Source organism: Pseudopodoces humilis, chromosome 6 (assembly GCF_049639895.1).
Source record: "Pseudopodoces humilis isolate 2021_Gansu_Grassland_sample_001 chromosome 6, ASM4963989v1, whole genome shotgun sequence".
Taxonomy (NCBI): domain Eukaryota; kingdom Metazoa; phylum Chordata; class Aves; order Passeriformes; family Paridae; genus Pseudopodoces; species Pseudopodoces humilis.
Genome location: NC_142205.1, coordinates 5935588 through 5956011, shown reverse-complemented (window position 1 = coordinate 5956011; position 20424 = coordinate 5935588). Strand labels below are relative to the sequence as shown.

The window sequence follows — 20424 nt, the reverse complement described above, 5'->3', positions numbered from 1 at the left end:
AAAAAACACCCCCATCATCAAACCCTCCATAGGGATTCCCCTAAAAGATTTTAAAGCTTTTAAGGTGCAAACAGGTCTTGTCTACACTGAGGTAATGAGAATTACAGCAGCTAGAGCACAACTGCTAACACTTAGCATCTGCAGGGTCAGAGGCAGCTCAGAGCTGGAAGGAGTGTTAACTAGATCCACCACATGAAGTAATTGTTTTTAAGGGAGTGTATCCAAGCTGGAACACAGCAATGCAGAACATGCACACTCAGACAGGTGTAATCCCAGGCACAGTGGGTGGTAAGCAAGGCTCAAAAATCACAATTAGGAAGCCAAAATACCTAATTCAGTCTTCCCCACCAAGATGAAGGTAGATTTTTGAGGGGCAGATCTTGCATAATGCCCAGCTAGTCCTGTAATGTGTTTGCAATCCTCAGATACTCCTGATATCTCTGGAAGCTGAAGGCCTGAAGTGTTTTGCAGAGGATGCTCAAACCTGCCCATGAACAGCAAGAAATGGGCAGATAGCCAGGGCTGGAGGAATAAAGCCAGGCAGAGAAAGTGCTGCAGCTTGGGTTGACAGGCAAATGGAGCTCAGAAATGGAACATCACACTCCCATAGTCACACACATCCATCTACGGAGGAAAAAGGGAAAAGGCAGAAATTGTTTGTGTTCCCATGAAAGACAATCGGTGAAAACAAAAGCTTATCTTAACATTTTTCTGCAGAAGTTCAGGGGTTTTCATTCAAGAAGCAAAAACTGAAAAATGTTTGGTTTCTGGCAATCAAAAACTGGAAACATTTTGGCCAGAAACCAAAACAATTTGGGGTTTCTGGTTTTTGGTTTTTGTTTGAGTTTTTGCCAAACTCCTTAGCTTGCTTTTGCCAAAAAACTGCACATTTTTCAAGCTTTTTCTTCCTCAATGAAAACCTTAAAATTGTTGTTGAAATTGGACATTTCCCACAGATTTTTGATTTTTTTTAAAAAAGGCATTTTCAGCAAAAAGAATGTTTTGAATGAACAATTGCACCCAAGAGCTCTGTAAGCAGACCCATTGGAGGGACTATCATACCCTCACTTTTATCTCCTCTCCCCTCCTCTCTTTTCTCACCCAGGGGACTCAGGGTGGTGATCCTGGTCTGGTTTTGACCACCACATGGCCACGTTTTAGAGCCGTGGAGCTGCCTTGGGGGACTGACAACTCTGAGCTGGGAGGGGCTTGAGCTTTTTCTGTGAGATACCAGTTCTCAGGAAATAAGAAATGTAGCAAAGGAAAATAAACATCTGCAGTCTGGATTCAGCAGTATTTGTACTGGGAACACATTTGGGTGTGTGGTTCTGGGAGAAGAAGGTGCGGGTACGTGTCCTCCAAAGTGCCTGAACGTCAATTCCCACAGGTTTGTTAAAGCTGCTGGCCCTCGGTCTACCACAAAGAGCTGGTACAATCCTTATTAATGTTCAAAGATTGGCACAAAAAACGTGGTTGTGAAAGATGGACAAGGAAAATTAAATATTGTGAACCCCTGACATAAATACAGTGCTAGGGACTAAACAGAAAATGAAGAACACCAATGTATGTCTGCTCTGAACACTGAATTTGGAGGTAGAACTGAAGAGCAAACCCAGCTCAGAATGGAGAATGTGTTGGCACCCTGTCTCCAGGGATAACTTTGATCTGACCCAACAATGAAACCAGAAACTGCACAGCAGAGGAGGAAATCTGGAGTCAGAGTGCCAGAGTTTAATACTGCACCTTTACAAAGCAAACTACAATAAAAATTTGGACTGGGTCTTGAATTTCAGTCATCTAACCAAAGAGATCTTGGAGTCTTTGTAATTAAGTAGAGACATGGCTGCATTCCCCCTTTAAGTCCCCAGTTTTTCTTACTTTCAAGGCCTGTTTGGATGTTTTCTGTGGTTGTTATTTGATGCCCTGCCAGAGCAGGCAGAGGAAGACCAGGCAAAGGAAGGCCACCACACATCAGTGGAAGAGTGTGCCAGGAAGAGGAGAGGTGAAGAGTCTCAAATTTAGGCAAAAATGAGATTGCCACACAGCAAAAATGCCAGGACTTTGAGCAGGATGTTTGGCGAGAGCAGCCAAGACAAGAACTGTTGGCAGATGTAGATGGATTTGGGGTGGGTTGGAGAAGGGAAGGAATAAAGAATGTGTGGGTGAGGAGGAGAGAGGTCAGCAGCTGGTTATGAGGATGAAGGTATTGTCAGGATTTGGGGATGGGTTAGGGATAAGGAGGAGGGTCTGAGGGGCTGATAAATTCCCATAGTCCAGGCAAGAGGGGAGTAATGAAGGACTATGAGGTGGCTGGGTGGTCAATGAGGAAGAGGAGCAGATGAGGGGTTTTCTTTTCTTTTTCCAAGTTTGGATAATAATGGCCCTTTACACTCTTTTAACTCTGATTTTCAGCAATGTTTATTTAAGCTTTGACACAATGCAATGCTGTCAGCTGAGCCGTGGTTAACAAAGCTGTCTCCTAAGCCCAAGGCAAGCAGGGCAAGGGGAATAAATTAGTTTAAATCTCTGCAAAGCTTTCCCAGTTGCAACAGAGTGAAAACACAGGCACAGTAAATTACTGCGATTCAGCTCACTGTTAATTCAGTGTTCTGAATTCAGAATTCTCCAAACACAGAAGAGACACTCTGTCATTGATACAAACCTAGAAACAAGCTAAAATAACAGCACAGGCTGGTTTCAGACACACTCACATGGAGCAGTTAGCTTGGGTGGTGAGCTGGAGCTGCTTGTGGTGAGAGCTTCACAAATGGAGAGGTGGGTGAAATGCCAGACAGCCCTGGGACAGAAGGAAATGTTTATATTGATTTATCCTGACAGTTTGAACTGTAATGTCCTTGTAATAAACCATGCCCTAGGAGTGGGTGTTATTTGGATTGTCCTGACACCAGATAGCAAGAAAGCCAAGAAGGGGAAACTGAGGCAGGGCAAAGACCCAGCTGCATAAGCTCCTTCTGTAGCCCTTTATCGGGGCTGTTTTCACCCGTTGTGTACTCACATAGTTAAGAGGATCTAGGAAGCTGCGACTGCTTTGCTTTCCAAGGCCTTTACTCAGGAAAAGACTAATTAAGTGGCTGTGTTATTACAGCAGGTCCTGGAGCCTCCGAACACAACCAGCGGCGATTAGGCAGGCGTCAGCTACTGGGCGGGATTTCCCACTGCCCAGCTGTGTAATTATCGCTGCAGCCCAGCCAAAATTCTCTGACAAAGAGAAGCAGCTGCAGGCTGCGGGGCTGGGAGATAGCACATGTCCAGTGGAGGGAGAAAGAATAACCTCTTCTTTGTATTTTTCCCAAAAAAGGACCTATGAAGACAAGCGCACACATTCCTGCAGAGGAGCAGAGAGCAATAGTGATTTTTAGGGAGCTCCTGGAATAAGAATCAGGGGTGCAGCACGGCTTGCTGCACTTTTTTGGGGGAATTGAGTATTCCCTCATTAGGATTAGGGACACGGAGGAGGCAGGTGAGGAGGGAGGAGGAATTGCATTGCTTTGAAATATGGACCCCATGCTGCAGCACCATCCCTGCAGAGAGGTGCTGAGGGCTGTCTTTAATAACCCCAACAAAGCACTGAGGTGCACCCTGAGCAATGGAGAAACTTTGGGTTAGTTTCTAGAAAAGCTGAGGTTTCTGTTGTCTGTTACCTTGATGAACCTCCTGCCTCAGTGTCCCCATCTCTCAGGTGAAGGTGTCTGTGTTAGGTACCCCACAGGTTGTCTCAGCCACATTGATGATGCCTTCAGACAAACTGGGTAAAGCCCACACCACCACTCAGGAGCTTTCTTCTGTCTGCTGGTGCCACCAGAAGCACCTTCAAGATATGTCTTCCTTGTCTGTGGTCACAAGGCTTTGTCAAAAGCCAATGCTTTCCAGAGTATCAGCACAAAGACATTTATTTCCATTTATGTGTGGTAGCTCCCTTCCCAATTTCATGTCATCATTGAAAGCTTTTTTTCACTCGCATCTGAATTGATTTGGAGCAATCCTCTCCCTTCCTACAAACAGCCTGACAGGACCTTTTCAGTAGGTCCCTCACAAACACTGTTTCCTTGGTGGAACCTGCAAGCAGGGACAGATCTCACCTGATCTGCTGCTTGAAGAACCCATCTCATCTCATCAGCCCCAGCCTCCCACTACATCCTCAGTGCCTGTGCAAATCTGCCAACCATTACCAAATCCCTTCCCAGAGGGCTCTTCAACCCACAAATCCATTTGCACTTAAATTGCCTGACACACAGCCTGGATGAGTAACCAAGAGTGTGACCTTCCAGCGATCAAGCATTGCTAATATCTTAACTATTTTAAGTGTTTAATAACCAAATTTAATGCAGTGAGAACAATTTGATTGAATGCACAATATCTGTAGCAGCTAATTAACCACAGTAGCCCAGAGAGGTCTTGGACTTCATACAACCTTTCAATATAATTTTGAATTTTTAACAGCAAAAATGAATTTAAATCCAGTCTGACACAGCAATCCATCTTCATCTCCAGATAAAAGGTAGCACATGCGGTATTAACATTTAAACAAGAGCCATGGGCAGTGGAGAGAGACAAGGAGCATTAGCAGATGTGCTGAATTAATTACTAACAGCACCACAGGAGGTGGTGGGGGGGGATACAAGTACTTTGCATTTTACATGTCAGACTTAGAACACAGCCGTTCATTCTGCTAGCTTTGCCTGCAAAAATTAGATTTCATGTCAAATTCAAGGCCTTTTAGGTCTGCCTGTGCCTCCTGCACAGCTCCAGGTGTGTGGTTCCTGACTCATCCTCCTCTTCCATGTGCTTCAGAGCTCACAGCAGCAAGCACAGATCATCACATCCCTGATTTTACTAGAGCTGTTCCCCAGAAATGTGGGTCTGAACACAACCCCCATTCCTCTGTGCGTGGGTTAGCAAAAAAAGTCCAAATTGTCTTCTTGCTCCTGTCTCGCAGGGAAACACTCAAGGGAATGGTTCAATCCCCTGTGAGCCATGCCTGGAGCTTCTCCTGAAGATTTCCTTCTATCTCCTTTTCCTGGACATGTTCTATGGCTTGCAGGGACATGAGAATTTGGGTACAGACTTTGCAGGGTCAAATTTTGAATTCACTTGTTCAATTCACGATGGCAATTCAACTGGATTTTAGGACAGTAGGTGGGATTCATGATCCCCTAATGGAGCATGTAGTCTGGGGGAGCTGGAAGGTGTGTCCCTCCCCATTGGATGTAAAATATTTCAGATGCAACACAGGACAGGAGAGGGTTTGATCCATTCCACAAGCAGAGAATCTTGGAGACCAAAACTGTTGCTGGCATCAATGGATGCAGCAGGCATGGGGTAACTTCCTTGCAAAGCCCTGACATTCAGCAGTATCTGCCCTGAAAATAGCCAAGAGACACCTTCCCAGGCACCCCTCAGGCAACAGTAAGGGGGGAAGAATACAACACTTGAAGTTTTAGTTTGCTCTCTTGGTTTGAGATGTCTGCACTCAGAGAGCCTCTCCGAAAAGCCAGGAAGGCAGGAACCAGGTTTCAAGTGAAAGGTGAGATCTCTACTTCAACAAGCAACCACCTGCCCTCAGCTGCTTGGATGAGGCATTTTTAGCCTTTCTGGAGCCTGGACTACTGCAAAGCCAGCAGTCAATTTTTGTGAAAGCAGTTCCAGCTTACACTGGTGTAAATAACATCACCATTAGACTCACAGTAAAGCAGACAAAAAACCCAATCAGAATAAAACACAGACATCCTATAATCATGGTAGTGAGCAACATCGGTGAATATTACTAGTTCTGAATAAATAGGACATGAAGGAACTATTTGTTCATACTGTTGGGAACCTTTTAGATTCCTACTTAGTTTATATCTGTCAGAGCCATTTTTCTCCCAAGAGGTTGTGATGCATTATCATAAAATGTAGAATTTTAATTGACGAGTTCAAAACCAGGATGACTCTGCCAAATGTGATAGCATCAGCTGGTGGTGTCATTTGTCATTGTTACAGGCAAATAAACCAGCGAGTTAATCAAAGGGGATGAAAAATGAGGTGGTTTCAACTTTTGGAGTTCTGAATCCAAGTGCTTCTCCTTTCTTCTCACCAGTCTGGACCAAAATGCCAACAACACCAGCTGCCCAGTAGGCACTCATTCAAAAATCCAGTGTAGAGAACACATAGGCACATTCTCAGTTGTTCAAATCAAGGACAAACAGAAGGAGATATTACTAAGCAGGAGACAAAGAGGACAAAAAAAGAAGAGTTCTGTGGAAAGTGCAGCTGAAGGAGATGAGCAGAAAGGCAGCCACTGCTGCCAAGGTCTCTCAGTATCAAATTGACATGTGGTCTCTCTGGAAGGACAGAGTGGTGAAACATATTCTTTCAAAGACCCCTTGGACTATTGCACAAAAACAAGCAGAGATCAATATCTGAAAGTTTGTGAATCCTGTTTGTCAGCAGTATGTTTTCTGGAAGCTCAGTTCTGGGCTTTTGCTAATCCTGTCAGGATCCCATCCATCAGGTGTTGTTCCAGCTCTTTCCTTGCAGACAGGAAGAGCTGCTTTCAAATCTTTGCTCTTAATATGCCTGTGCTGATGTTCAGCAGAACCAAAGTAGACGAGAAGATGATTTATTTGATCCAAAGGCATCCTTTTTATCTCTTTCTTAGATCCCTTTGGTGGAAAGACAGGAATTATTACACAGATGAAGACATGGTACCTCAAACTGCTGGGACTGCTAGAACCCCCAGTGCACAAGGGATTCAGTCAAAGGGTCTCTTATCTTGTACAGACTCTGGCTTCTCTGAACCACTGTGAAGAAACGATCCACTCAGCATTTCCAGGTCCATGGAGGTGTACAGGCACTCCCAAATGAATCTCCACAGTCATCATAGAATATGCTGAGCTTGAAGGAACCCATAAGGACCAATGAATTCCAGCTCCTGGCCCTGCACAGGACAGCCCCAAGAACCCCAGAAGGTGCCTGAGAGCATTGTCCAAAAGCTCCTTGAGCTCTGTCAGGCTGGGGCTGCCCTGGGGAGCTGTTCAGTGCCCAGCCACCCTCAGTGAAGAATCTTCTCCTAATCCTGTTACGACTGCAAAACAAATGTATGAGCTGAAACCTCTGCATAGTATCTTATGGTTGACCCCAGCACAAAACCAAGGTCTTCCAAGCCCATGGCCAACATCAGCAAGAACCTCTCTCCTCATTCTGAATATTTTGAAGGCATCTTCTCATCATTTTTCCCCGCCTAAGTCCATCCCCCACTATTTCTCCTAGCAAACTTCACTACAAATAATCCCAGTAGTCCTGAACTTACATGTATTTATAGGGAAATGAAAGACTGAGGGTAAAACAGCATTTCCTCCGCAGCTCTCTCCTCCTCCTCCACCCAGCTGCCCTTACTCCAGCCACAAAAGCCCAAAAATCTATAATAGTTCTTATTCCTCCCACATTTTTCTCCTTCTTAATTTTCTCTTTCTTTAACATGAAATTCACACTTTACTTCCACTGTCCCTTGACATGAAGTTTGTTTATGCAAGATCAGAACAGATGATGGGGGAGCACCAGATACTTCTCCACAGTTCTGACTCCTTTAAACTACATATTCCTAGTTTCTTCACATTCAGAGATGAGCAGGTCTGGTCTGGGGGTTCAGATGGAGCCAGGTGGACTGCTCAGCTTTGCACTTTGAGGTGCTGGAAGAAAAAAAGCTTTTTTCTTCAATATATGTGGAATACCTTCCTCAGTAGATGTGGAATACATGTAGGGAACAGTGATATTCTCTTTGCTCGGAATTTCCACAGTTTTAGGACTTTAAAGCTTTCTGCAGAAAAATAAGTGAACACAACAGAACCCAACAGCACCTGTGAAAAAAACACAAAATGGTAATTCAGACAAAAACAAAGTCATCTCTTCCAGGACTTGATCTTATGTTCTCTGAATTTGACCTCCTCTCCACTAATGTGTATGAAAATACCCTCAACAATGAATCATTTCTTCATAGGCAATTATCTTAATTTTTATTACACAGGAATTCCTTTTCCTGTCAGACGGGGTTTGGGTGAGCTGAGCACTGCACATGGCATCTCTAGTTCCTCCCAACAGATATTACAGTGCATGATCTCACAGAATGTGCATTTCCTCTCCACAAAATTTCAAAATGAGACCACCTCCCTGCAGATTTCCTATAGCCTAGAAGGAGGTTGCACCTGATTTGTCTCTCCATCTCAGTGAGAGCAGTGGCTGGACTTACTGCAAGATTTTAGGAAGCAAAGGTTGAGCCAGAATAGAGAAATGCTCTTGTAATAGACAAGTGGAAAGCAAATATATGCTGGAAAGAAGAAATAAACTGCAAGAAAGAAGCAGCATGAAGGAAATTTGGTATCATAACTGGTAGAGCAGCAAGGTATTGTAGTTAGTAGGTAAGACCAAGATGTTTTCCAGTTGCCTAAAATGAAAATACCAGCAGGAGCTTAGTGCATAGAATAGCAATTGGCCTCAGAGATCGTCCTACAAAGGCTCAAGGTCACCTCTTTTACCACTGAATATCTTCAGCTGGTGTCTGTTAAGGGTTATCTTTGTATCCCCAGGTCTGGCATCACAGAGCACTGGTCATGGTCTCAGACCCCAAGCACCCAGTGCCAATGGCTCAGCACATGAGCATGTTCCCGTTCTGAAAGCAGAAACCAAACCAAAACCATGCATCATCTTGCCAAAACTCACTGCTCCACCCTAAGTCTCATGACCTTTGGAACCTCAGATCCTAGCAGCAAGTCTTTTACCTCTGCCTGGAAGGAATTCCTTGGTGGAGAGCACCCTGTCCCATGTGCCCATGCAGAAAGGGAAATAGCGCACATTTTCGTACCAGTGAGCTCTCAGCCCCACTGAACAGAGCCATTGTGGAGTGACTGCATTATAAAAGTTGTTAAGACCTCTTCCAGACCATAAAATATGCAGCAAAGCAGAGTGCCAAATACCAGTCCTCTCCATGGCCCAAGACAAAGAGCTGCCCTGCAAAGCATTAATCCCTGCAGCTGCCTTGAACTATTCATGTCTCTTGGCTTTACGTAAGGAGCCATTCCGTTCTAGCTACCAGTCTCTCCAAAACAGAGATCTGCAGAGCCTTTAACACAATTAAAGGTCATTCTGTGAACAGAAAACCCAAAGATTTGAATGGGAGGCTGTGACTTAGCAGAGAAGGCCAGACTATTTATCTTCAGTGGGGAGTAAGTTTACCCAAAAATGCAGTTATGATTGTTTCTCTCTTACAGACATCAACACCCCCTTCCTTGATCCAGCAGCTTCATGGGTAGTACATTCACTTGGGCTGTGAGGGACCTTACTTTGGTTTCCTCCTCTTCCTGGGGTGATCTGAAAATCTCCCATCTTCCTGACTCAAACCATGACACCACAGGACAGAACTTCACTCTTAAGCATTTCCAAATCCCCACGGGATGAATTATTGAGGTCAGCACTGCAGGGGCAGCGTGCTGTCCCCTGAGCTGGCCACACAGCACCTCCTGCTGCTGGGGGTGACAGGACCCAGCTTCAGCTGCCCCCAGGGGAAGGTGAGCTGTAGGAGACACAAAAGCAGCTGCAGGAATGTGGGAAGCATCATGGTTTGCTGAGCTCTGTGCAAAATATACTCCCAGTCTACAGGCTGCAGTGTGCCCTCTGAGTCACCCTGCTGAAGGCCTCTGGTGGGATTTTTCATTTTCTCTTACTGACAATGTTAAACCTTTCATGCATCATCATGAATATGCCATGGGCAGGGTGTTCCTTTCCATGGCATCCTTGTTGGTGGCAGGGAAGTTGGAACTACATGATCTTTAAGGTTCTTTCCAACACAAACCATTCTATGATTCTATGAACACTGGGAAATTTATTCTACAGGCTGGAGAGAAAACCATGAGCTCTCCTTCTGTGCCAGAAAAGATTTTTAGGGTTTCATCATACAAAGCTCTATGAAGTAGATTTGAAGAACATCCTCTGCCTGAAGATAAAACATTTTTGTTTAAACCAGGGGAACATTTTGACTTGACACAAAAATGTTTTTTATTTCTTGGGTTATTGAAATAAAGCTACAAATTTTAAGCTTGGCCAGAGCAAGACCTAAATTTTTTACAAATGTTGGGTTCTGTAGCTAAGGCACACAAATAAACAAACAAACAAACAAACAAACAAACAAATTTCTGTTTCTCACAGCTCAGCTTCTCATCCCAATGAAATATCTTTCTCTAAACCACTAGTTTTCAGTGGGTATGAAATGCCACCTTTGGTGTTTGTTTATTTGAAGGCCAGGGGACCTCTGCTTAAAAACAACAGGAAACTCGCCCTAGTGACAAGAAGCCCATGTTTCTGGCACAAAAAACAAAAGCAACAGGTGCATAATTGCACCTTCAGGTGGCAGCTTGTGACAAGATTTGTAATAGTGAAAGTCATTGCACCAGCATCCAGCCCTCATTTCACTTATTTTAAGTCAAAAGGAGGCAAAATGAGAGGCTGTGATGCTGTGCTTCAGCAGGGGTAGATTACATGAAGGGGCCTAGTAGGTAAAAAGACTCTCTGGAAGAGAAATCCCCAGCTTCCACCCAGCGTGGTCCCCCTAATTTGCCCAAACCATTCCCCAGGATGCCCAGCTCACACTTTTGGATGAGCATTGAAGACTCCTAGGACAAAAAACCAAACCAAACCAAACCAAACCAAACAAACAAACAAACAAAAACCCCCAAAACTAAACAAAAAAACAAAAACCACGAAGAGTTGGCAAGATTAAGCTAATTTGTCCTTCCCTGTGAGTCATCGAAGTATTTTTAAATGAACTTTGAATAACAGAGCCCTCTTCTCTTGTTCTGCCCGTGTGGTAGATGAGAGCTTCTGGCCCCAGGCAGTGTCTTATGGGCATCATTCTGAACAGGGAGCAAAAATAAAGTTGCTCCATTTAGCAAAGGGACTTGTTTTCCCTACCACTCTGGTCCTGGCTGTCCCAAAGCCCCTAATGGCTCTGGTGCCCTTGCTTGCAAATGCTCTGTTGAAATACTACCAAATCTTGGCTCTCAAGCCCATCCCACACCAGTTTTATGTGGCAGCAAATCCTCACTTTAGAGGCTCCCAGAAGTTTAATGTGCAGTGACTGAAATAACCTGTCTGTTTGGTGACCCAAAATGACTTGGACAATTACATATCCATTGGGATTCTCAGAGCTGTGGGGTGCATGGAAACCAGCCTACATTGAGCCATCAGCTGTGAAAGCATTTTCACTCCTAAATATGTGAATGAACCAGGGGGGAAAAAGAAAAAATCAGGTCAGTGTTTTTCCAATTATTATGGCATTTTCAGTTCAGTCTTTGTGTGTATTACTGACAGCAGCTGGACACAGCACTAAAATTTCAGGCATGTTGGTGCAGGTTCATCTTTCCTGTGTGCCAGCTCCCATGGGGTTAGAGATGATGTCACTTCAAAGACCCCAAAATAGGGGTTACTAACTGGAGAATGCTTCATACTGTCATGTGTCAGCACTCCCAAGTGTAACAGCGTATTATGTAACCTGGTCTTAGAGAGGAGCCACATCTAGGGTAATATACCAGCAATTTGAGAAAAGCATCTTTTGGAGTCCTTCCCCAGCATGGCGAAAGGACTATTGGAAGGAGGATGTAAAAAACCAAAACAATCCCCCAGACAGATATATTTTAAAATGCATTGAAACAATGGATTTTGAACTGCAAGGAATTTTAAAAAATGGAGTAGCAGGCCTAATGAAACCTATTTTTTCTAATGAAACCTATTTTCCTGAAGACTTTTCCCCTACAACTTTTCCCAGGACAGGAAAGATGTGGCCAGCAGTACACTTTGCACTGCCCAGAAGTGGAGGGGGCTGTGGCCTCATTCTGGGGGCCAAGTCACTGCTCTCCCCACCAGCAGTTCACACAAATCCATTAAAAACCCAAACTATTTATGAGGCCACCTTGCCTTTGCCAAATTTGGTTGACCAAGTGATTCAGGTGAAAGTAATGACTGGATGGCAGAGTATTTGCAGATGAAAGAGACAGGACCAAAGATGGAATGAAACATATGCAAAATATTTGGAAAGACCCTTGGTCTTTGGTCTGGCTACCAGTGAAAAACCACAGGCAATGTGGCTTGTGCAACAGGCTGCTTACGAGAGCAGACTACTGAAATCCATGGGCAGGGACACATTTCAGTAATGTTTCACTGATGTGCAACCCTCCAGCCTGTTCTATCCAAACTTACAGGGATGCAGGACTGAACTGTGCTCGGCTGCAAGCCCAAACCCAAATTCTGTTAGCAAAGGCACTGGAAATCAGGACCAGATTTTGAAATTCTGGGTAGCATAGGCTTCAGTTAGGCAACTTTGAGCAGAGGGGCAAACCTCAACTGGTGGGTGGAGATGTTGCTCATCTGCTCCTTTCTCCTGGCTGATTTTCTGAGTACTCCAGAAATGCATCAACCAAAGGTACTTTTTAAGTCTCTGTGGCAGAGAGCGAATCTCAATCCTCTACAGCCCAGCTCCCCTAGGTTTTGAGCTTTTTGTGTTTTGGGGTTTGCCACTGAACAGTGGGGAAAGCAGTACTTGAGCTACCCCTGGAAATACAAATACTAATTCCTGGTGGAAGAGGGCAAGGGTGTAATTCCCGTGGATTTTACACCTGATACAAGAAGGTCCAAGGCAAAGTTCAACCACCAAATCTCAGAGCTGGAAACATTTCAGTTGATCAGACCTCTTGAGCTCAAGGGCTGTGTTTGCCTTTCCTTGGCTTGATCTCCTCGCTGCCCTCCTTGTTCTTGCTACCACTCCTTGTATTCCCCTTCCCCAGCCCAGTCTCTTTCCCAGCTCTCATGTTTCCACCAAAACAAACACTGCATCCAAAGAAGTGTGACCAGCAGGTCAAGGGAGGGGATTCTGTCCCTCTGCTCTGCTTTTGTGAGACCCCACTGGAGTGTTGTGTTCAGCTGTGGGATCCCCAGCAAAAGAAGGATGTGGACCTGTTGGAGCAAGTCCAGAGGAAGTCACAGAGATGCCCAGACGGCTGGAGCATCTACCCTATGGAGACGGGCTGAGACAGATGAGCTTGTTCAGCCTGGAGAAGCCTCTGAGGAGACTTTCTAGAACCTGCCAGTACCCAAAGGGGCTACAGAAGAGCTGGAGAGGGACTTCTGATGAGGGCATGTAGTAACAGAACAAGGGAGAATGGTTTCAAACTGAAAAAGAGCAGGTTAAGATTAGATATTAGGAAAAAAATCTTTACTGTGAGGGTGGTGAGACCCTGTAACAGGTTGCCCAGAGAAGTTGTGGATTCTCCATCCCTGGGAGTGTTCAATGCCAGGTTGGATGGGGCTTGGAGCAGCCTGGTCTAGTGGGTAGCATCCCTGCCCATGGCAGGGGTTTAGAACTACATGATCTTTACAGTCCCGTCCAACACAAACTGTTTTATGATTCTCTGATGTTTATCTCTCAGCCAGGTCCTTTTCACAGCCTTTCTTGACCTGGAAGGAAAACTAAAGGTTTTACATCCAGCCTCTGGGCTCATTCCTGCATGGGAGACAGCAACAGTTTCCCCAAAATGGGCTGCTCTCCTCTCCAAAATCACAACTCAGCCTCCTTTTCAGTAGAAGACAACATCCCTTCTCATGGCCCAGCCTCACGCTGTGGCGCTGATGTGAGCATCGCTGGCAAACTCCCGACCCAGTGTCACTCTGTTATTAAAACGTGCCTCACGCTCAGCCAGCAAAGTCCTGGGTTGTTTTGGGCTCCAGAGTCACTGCTGCTGCTGCTGCTGCTGAGTATTTTGCAAATATCTGATGATATGGCCCCTCTCCTACAGGCACGGCGATATAATTAGTCAAAAACGTGATGGAAGCAAAGATAAAGAGAAAACAAGGGTAGATCTGGCACAGAGCCTGCTGCTCTCTTCCTTTGTTTATAATATGTGCAAGGGAGAAAAAGCAGGGGAGAAGGAAGGATTTTCTGTATTTGTGGTGCATGCAGGTCTCGCAGCATTATTAAAGGCTAATTTGAGGATCTGTAGTTTTACATTCTATTCTTCCTGAGATCTGTGAAAAAGTACATGGGATAGGCAAAAAACACAGTGCAAAGGGACTCTAAATCTCTCTCCAAAGACAATTAACTGCTATGATCATTCAGTAATAATGAGTTCATGTTTGCAAACTAGCCTGACCGCAGAATATGCTGAACACGTTATCATCAGCTCCAAGCTCCCTGAAACCTGATCCTGCTTCAAAAACGCGCCGCGTTCCTCGTTGTGAGGAGCGACACTTGCTTTTTTATCCTCTGCCTCCAAATTTCAGTATTATTTTAAAACTATAATTGAATTTCAATCCTCTGTGTGTGTGTGTGTGAAGAAAGGAAACACTTCTCCCAAGATTTACTGCATGTCTGTTACTGTGTGGGCTGTTTTGACTCTGCAGCGTAGCACAGACCATGCAAACCGCGCACTGTTGGAATCGGTTCAAACTTTTACAGTCCTTCAAATTGGGGCTGGAGCCGGAGAGGAAATACTAAAATCCTGTATATACAACTTCTGTCTGTGAGGGGGAGAGAAATTCCATGAAAATTAAGAACTCAATGATGTATAAATTTATATTCTGTTTAAAGGGTGGGTTGAGTTTTTTCTTTTTTTCTTTTCTCTTTTGAGTCTTTCTTGGGTTTTTTTCTGTTGAAAAAACAATTGAACTCTTATATAAGGAAATCCAGGATCTTTAAATAACACTTGGTCCTGCGAGCTGGTGGCAGAATAGGGGCTCAATCTTTTTAAGCCAAGCCATCTAATTAGCATGTGAGCCAAGTTTTATGAAGGTGAGTCAGTTGTGTTGCTCCTGAGAAAGCCGAGCCAATTTCTCTTAATGGCATGTGCTGTGAATAATTAAACCGGATTCTGCAATCAGCATATTGTCCTTCCTGGCTGCAAACAGCCGCCAGCAGGCTACAGTCAACAGGGCCATCCACAGCAGCTACTGCCTGGCAGGGACTGGGAAGTCCCATGGCCAGGATGGGAGGAGGAGAGAGTTCAGGATGCTTTTATCACCCTCTGATGGCCTTGTCCTAAAGAGCATTTCAGTACCAAACCCAGTTCAAATATAGTAACCTCATCTTGGGCTTTCCTATGCCACCAGCGCAGTGCCCAGTGCCTGGTATCCAAATGGCTCCGCTCCACCAGTACAGTCCTAGCACAGCACTGATTTTGGAAACAAGGACACCATGACCTGCCCCTGCTGGCTTTCCAAAGGGACGTCACAGCCTCCCCAGCTACTGCACGAGGCTCTCATCCACAAGCAAGCTGCTCTAACCGGGACTATTCCCATATTGTTTCCATTATCTTTTTATGACTGTCATGTGGACAGGGGAAAAGGGGAGGCGGGAGGAGACAAATAAGAGGGAAAGAGAAGCAGGATGTCAAGTCCTGCCTTTGAGGAGGGAGCTGACAAAAATGCAACAGTCAACTCCCTCTGGCACATATTTGCAGACACTGAAAATCTGAGTGAGCACCGGCAGCCCTGCAATGGGAACGACCCAGCTCTTCCCTGAAGTGCCATTTTACAGCCTCCCCTTGCAAGCAGGAAGGTTGTAACCTCCATCCCCCTTCGTTTTTTCACTTTTTTTGTTCCATCCCAGGCAATTTGCTCTTGATCACACAGGTCAGGAGAAAGTAAGCACAAGAGACTGATAAATTGCTTTCTGCCTGGAAACCCTGAGGTGGCTCCAGCAGGACCCGGTGCTCAGCCCGTCCCAGCTGATGCCACATCCTCCTGCCCCAGCGGTGACACGCTCAGCCCCGTGGGTCACAGCACCACGATGGGCACCCCACAGCAGTCCCCAGCACCATGGCTGTTTGCAGATCACATCCTCCTGCATGCCCTTGCATGTCCTCAGACCCTCACAGGCCAAACCATCTTGTTCTCCATCCCTGTGACAAACATCTGACCCTGCTGAGTGCTGTTTGGAAAACAGGATCATTTTGTTTCATTTTGAGCGACTCCCACTGTTGCTGGTGGGTTAAAATGCTGCAGCTTGTACTCATGTTGATGCCACCAGACTGGAGAAAAAGAGCTCATCTGTCCTACCCCACAAAGGTGTCCATGCCACCAGGCTTTGGCTCTGCTGCACCAGCCTCCAACAATCCCTGCTCTCCATCCACACTAAAATGTTTCTGAAGTTCTTCCTTCTGCCAAAGGAGACTAAAATAAACCTCACAAAATTGGTCAGTGTACATCAAGTCAGGGCAAGAAAGGCAGAACTGAAGAGTTCTGATCTGGCTGAGAATCGTGTGTTGATATCAGAATGGCTGTCAAAGGAAGAGACGAGAGACAGATGAAAAAGGGAAATAATCTTCTCCAAGTACTATTCCTAGCAAAAACTCTGCACTGGTGAAAGCTTTTTCTATAGCTGGTCTTTACTGTGATATTTCTTAGAGCTGTGTGTGAGAACCTCACCTGAACTCTCCAATATATCCTAAAACAAAGCATGTAGAGTTACTTCCTTTGTATTAGGACAAATCTCAAAGCAACACATCACATGCAAAGTGATTGCATCCAATACTCCTACAACATGGCAGCAAACATTGGATGCACATAACTAGGGTGGATTTTCTTGTCCATGTATGGTCACATTTCATTGATGTTTTAACTTCCCCTCAAAATAAATCATTTTTATAATGGAATTTTTTTTGACCACAGGAACACCATCAGACCTAAAATGTACATCGCAGTCCTTTACAGGAGCTTCAGTTTTCTCCTGGGGTTCCATTTTCTGCAAGGGCAAAAGGTGAAGCCAGACTGCACTGGAATAACAGTTTGAGACCATAAAGGAGACAGCAGGATGGGCAACCAGGTGGCTGAAACAAACTGGATCAGGAAAAGCAAATTACTGGTGCCACCCTCAGCTGCAGCAGATTCAGTTCAGTTTTAGCAGTCCAAGAAGACTTCTGTTTTCATCAAAAGTGTCTGCAAAAGAAAAGTCACTTTCAGGCAAGGACTCATTGTTTCCTTCCTTACTGCTGAGTGATGACAAATCTCGCAGTAGCCCTAAGCATAGGTGAAGTAGGAGAACCACATAAATATAAGCTAAAATGCAGCTCTACTTCCTTCCCATGGTTTGCCGTCAGCCCTTGTAAATTCTGCAATGTGAGCAGCTGGTTCAGAGGGGAACAATAAACAACGCAGGAAGCAATTGCTGGCATTGCTGGAGAAAGTCATAGGAAGCCCAAGAGCAGGGTCCCTGTGGTGCTGTGGGCTGTTTGCTGTGTATGCAGCCCCCAGGAGGAACACGGGCCAAAGGTGTGATGAGAAAGCAAAGAGACGTGCAATAGCTGTCACAGGTCACCTAATGCATCAGTGGCAAAGCCATGCTCTCCATCTCTTCACACCCTATCTGGAAAACTGTGTGTAGACACCAGAATAAGTCAAAGATAGGCAGAAACCTCTTGTTCCCACAGTTTGTGCCTCTTTTTCCACCCACATGTCCCACCAAGACTGGAGAGAGTGGGACAGGCTTCAGTATATTATTTTAAAAGCCATCTGGAGATAGAGCATGCACTGCCTCTCCAGCTGAGTGATGTGGGAGGAAGAGGCATCTCTGAATAGAAATATCAGTTTGGTCTCATGCTTGCACCACTTCTTAAACTTCTTAGAGAAAAAATAAAACAGCTGGCTTTGGGGTCTCTCACTCTCATGCACAGTTCCTGAAGCACCAGCACAGCTTCTTCCTCAGCTGTTAGCAACAACTTTTGAGCACAGCAGTGTGACTCCAGCACTCCTACCTAGGACATGCCAGCAGGGAAATCAGCTGCTCAGGTTGTCTTGCAGCTCTTTGTTGGGTCTGCTCCTGCCACACTCAGCTCACTCTGCTCTGACACCCTGGGCTGCCGTGGGCGCCAGCCCCTGTCAGGCCAGCTGAGATGTGTCTGCACATCTCTGCTCCCTAGGTAGTCATCTGCCAAAATCTGCCAAAAAAGCTCATTTAGGCCGCAGAACGAAAGCTGAGAGGAGACACGGTTGCTGCCTATAAATACATTGGGGCAAGCATCAGAGAGGCAGCTGAGCTATTGAAGCTAAAAGACAATGTTGGCACAGGAACAAACGGGTATGAAGAGGCCAGGAATAAATTAAGCAAAAAATTAGAGAGAGAAAACAACCCTCTGAGAAGCTTTTGCCTAGAACAGGCTTCCAATAAGGACTACATGACAAAAAGTAGTTTTCAGTCAGATGGATCTGGCTAAATTAATGAAGATGTGGGGTGGGCTTGGGGGTGGCTGTACAGCACTGCTGTTTGAAACACCAAAGGTCACAGCATGCATCCAAGTGATCCATCCAACTCCTACATCCCACATTCTGAAATTAATGTGGAGGTGTCAATATGCTGGACACGCAGGCAAATACAGAGACGTAGATATACATCTTAGATTTGACCTAAGTTGTCCCAATGTCACAGAATCACTGGTTTGGGTTGGAAGGAGACCTTGAAGATCATCTCATTCCAAACCCCCTGTCATGGGCAGGGACATGACATCCTCCACTAGACCAGGTTGCTCAGAGCCCCACCCAGCCTGGCAGTGAACACTTCAGGGATGGGGCAGCCTGTTCCTGTATCCCTGAGCAGCCTGTTCCAGTGTCTTCTGACCCCCACAGCAAAGAATTTCTTCCTAATATCTAATCTAAACCTACTCTCTTTCCATTTGAAGCCATTACCCCTTATTCTGTAACTATATGCCCTTGTCAAAAGTCTTGTCCCATCTTTCCTGTAAATTTCCTTCAGGTACTGAAGGGATTTAGGTCACCCTGAAGCTTCTCTTTTCCAGGCTGAAGAATCCAAATCCTCTCAGCATTTCCTGATGGGAGAGGTGCTCCATCCCTCTGATCACCTTGGTGTCTCCTCTGGATTCACTCCAGCATCTCCAGGTCCTTCCTGTGCTGAGCCCTGGCACTGGAGGCAGCTCTGCAGGGGGGGTCTCACCTGAGCGGGGCAGAGAGGCAGAATCCCCTCCCTGGACCTGCACACCCTGCTTTGGATGCAGCCCAGGACACGGGTGGTTTCTGGGCTGCCTGTGCACATGGCCAGCTCATGTCCAGTTTTCCATCCACCAGCACCCCCAAGGCCTTCTTGGCAGGGCTGGTTTGGTCTGTTTATCCCCCATCCTGGATTGATACCAGGAATTGCCTGACTCAGGTGTAACACCAGCACCTGGCCTTGTTAAACTGCATGAGATTGCCATGGGCTGTGTGCTGAGTGCATGCAGCCCCCAGGCCCTGGGGACATCAGTCTGGAAGGCATCCCATCCTTTAGGTATGTCAACAGCATCACACTGAGGTCCCATCAAAGTGTCCATGTTTGGAAATGTAGGTAGGGCTAACAAGCCCACTGTAAATTTTTCCATGAATTTGGCCATTTTTGTAACCAATTTTGTGCTCATGCCCACCAGGGCTCTGTTGCAAAGAGATTGCAGAGGTAGATTTGGGCTTAATTCTATATAAAGCATAAGCATATACGAAATACAGGTTCCCTGATATCCCTGAGGTACCTAAACCATACTCAGGTTAACTGAGGTGCCGTAACTCAAATTCATTCTGTAAAAACTTCCAGGCTACATCATCTTTCACATCTACTCCAGCTGTATCATCCCAAATGAGGGCAAATAAACCCTTCCCACCACACCTCCTATCATATTTTTCCATACTTTTAGGTTCAATCTTGGGGATGCCATTACCAACCATAGCACTCATTACATGAATTTTTTCAATAAAAATCCATGGCTGTTGTCAAAGGCACAAAATCATTTTACATGAAACTCCACCAGCTCTTCTTCTGTTCCATGATGCACAAGTGTTTTAAGGGTCTTTTTGACCATTGGGGACTGAAAATGTGAGGAATTATATCAGATTTAAGAGAGGCTGAATGTGGAACCATCAGAGAGAAACTGTTTTGTGTAATTCTCCTGATTCCAAAAGAGAAATGCATTCTTGCAGCTGTGCAATAAGCCACCATGCAATGGCCCATGTCTGGCTAGCTTAATATTTATTCCAAAAACACTTTCACCTCAGATGTACTCGGTTTGCAGACTTCAGGAACGTGCTCCCACTCCTCCCAAGAAAGGTGAAGGCATGGAATATTTGAAAGTCCTCTCCATTCTGGGTTGCCCAAAGACATTCTCCTCCTCATCATGTGCCCTGGAGAAACACTGTGTGAGGCCAGGAGCTAATGCCACACTTGTGAATTGAGACCATTTTCCCATTCCAGCACATGGCTCTTGCACATTTTGTTTCAAAATGCAATGGTGTTAAGGAGACCTTTGGGAAAGGAAATAAAAATGCCATTTTATTTCCTTTTTTGGTTTTCTTTTTTTTGTTGTTTTTTTGCCCTATCCATCACTTCTTCTCAAGACCTCAAGTCCCAGGACA

At 45.4% G+C, this 20424-nt stretch overlaps 1 long non-coding RNA gene across 1 annotated transcript; it reads right to left on the bottom strand.

Moving 5' to 3' along the window:
• Positions 1–250: 250 nt before the first annotated feature.
• Positions 251–7834, bottom strand: LOC148184093 (uncharacterized). The gene is made up of 3 exons (XR_015772853.1): positions 3017–7834; positions 2712–2797; positions 251–624 (listed from the first exon to the last, which is right to left on the bottom strand). It is a non-coding gene; the product is annotated as an uncharacterized LOC148184093 (long non-coding RNA).
• Positions 7835–20424: the final 12590 nt, after the last annotated feature.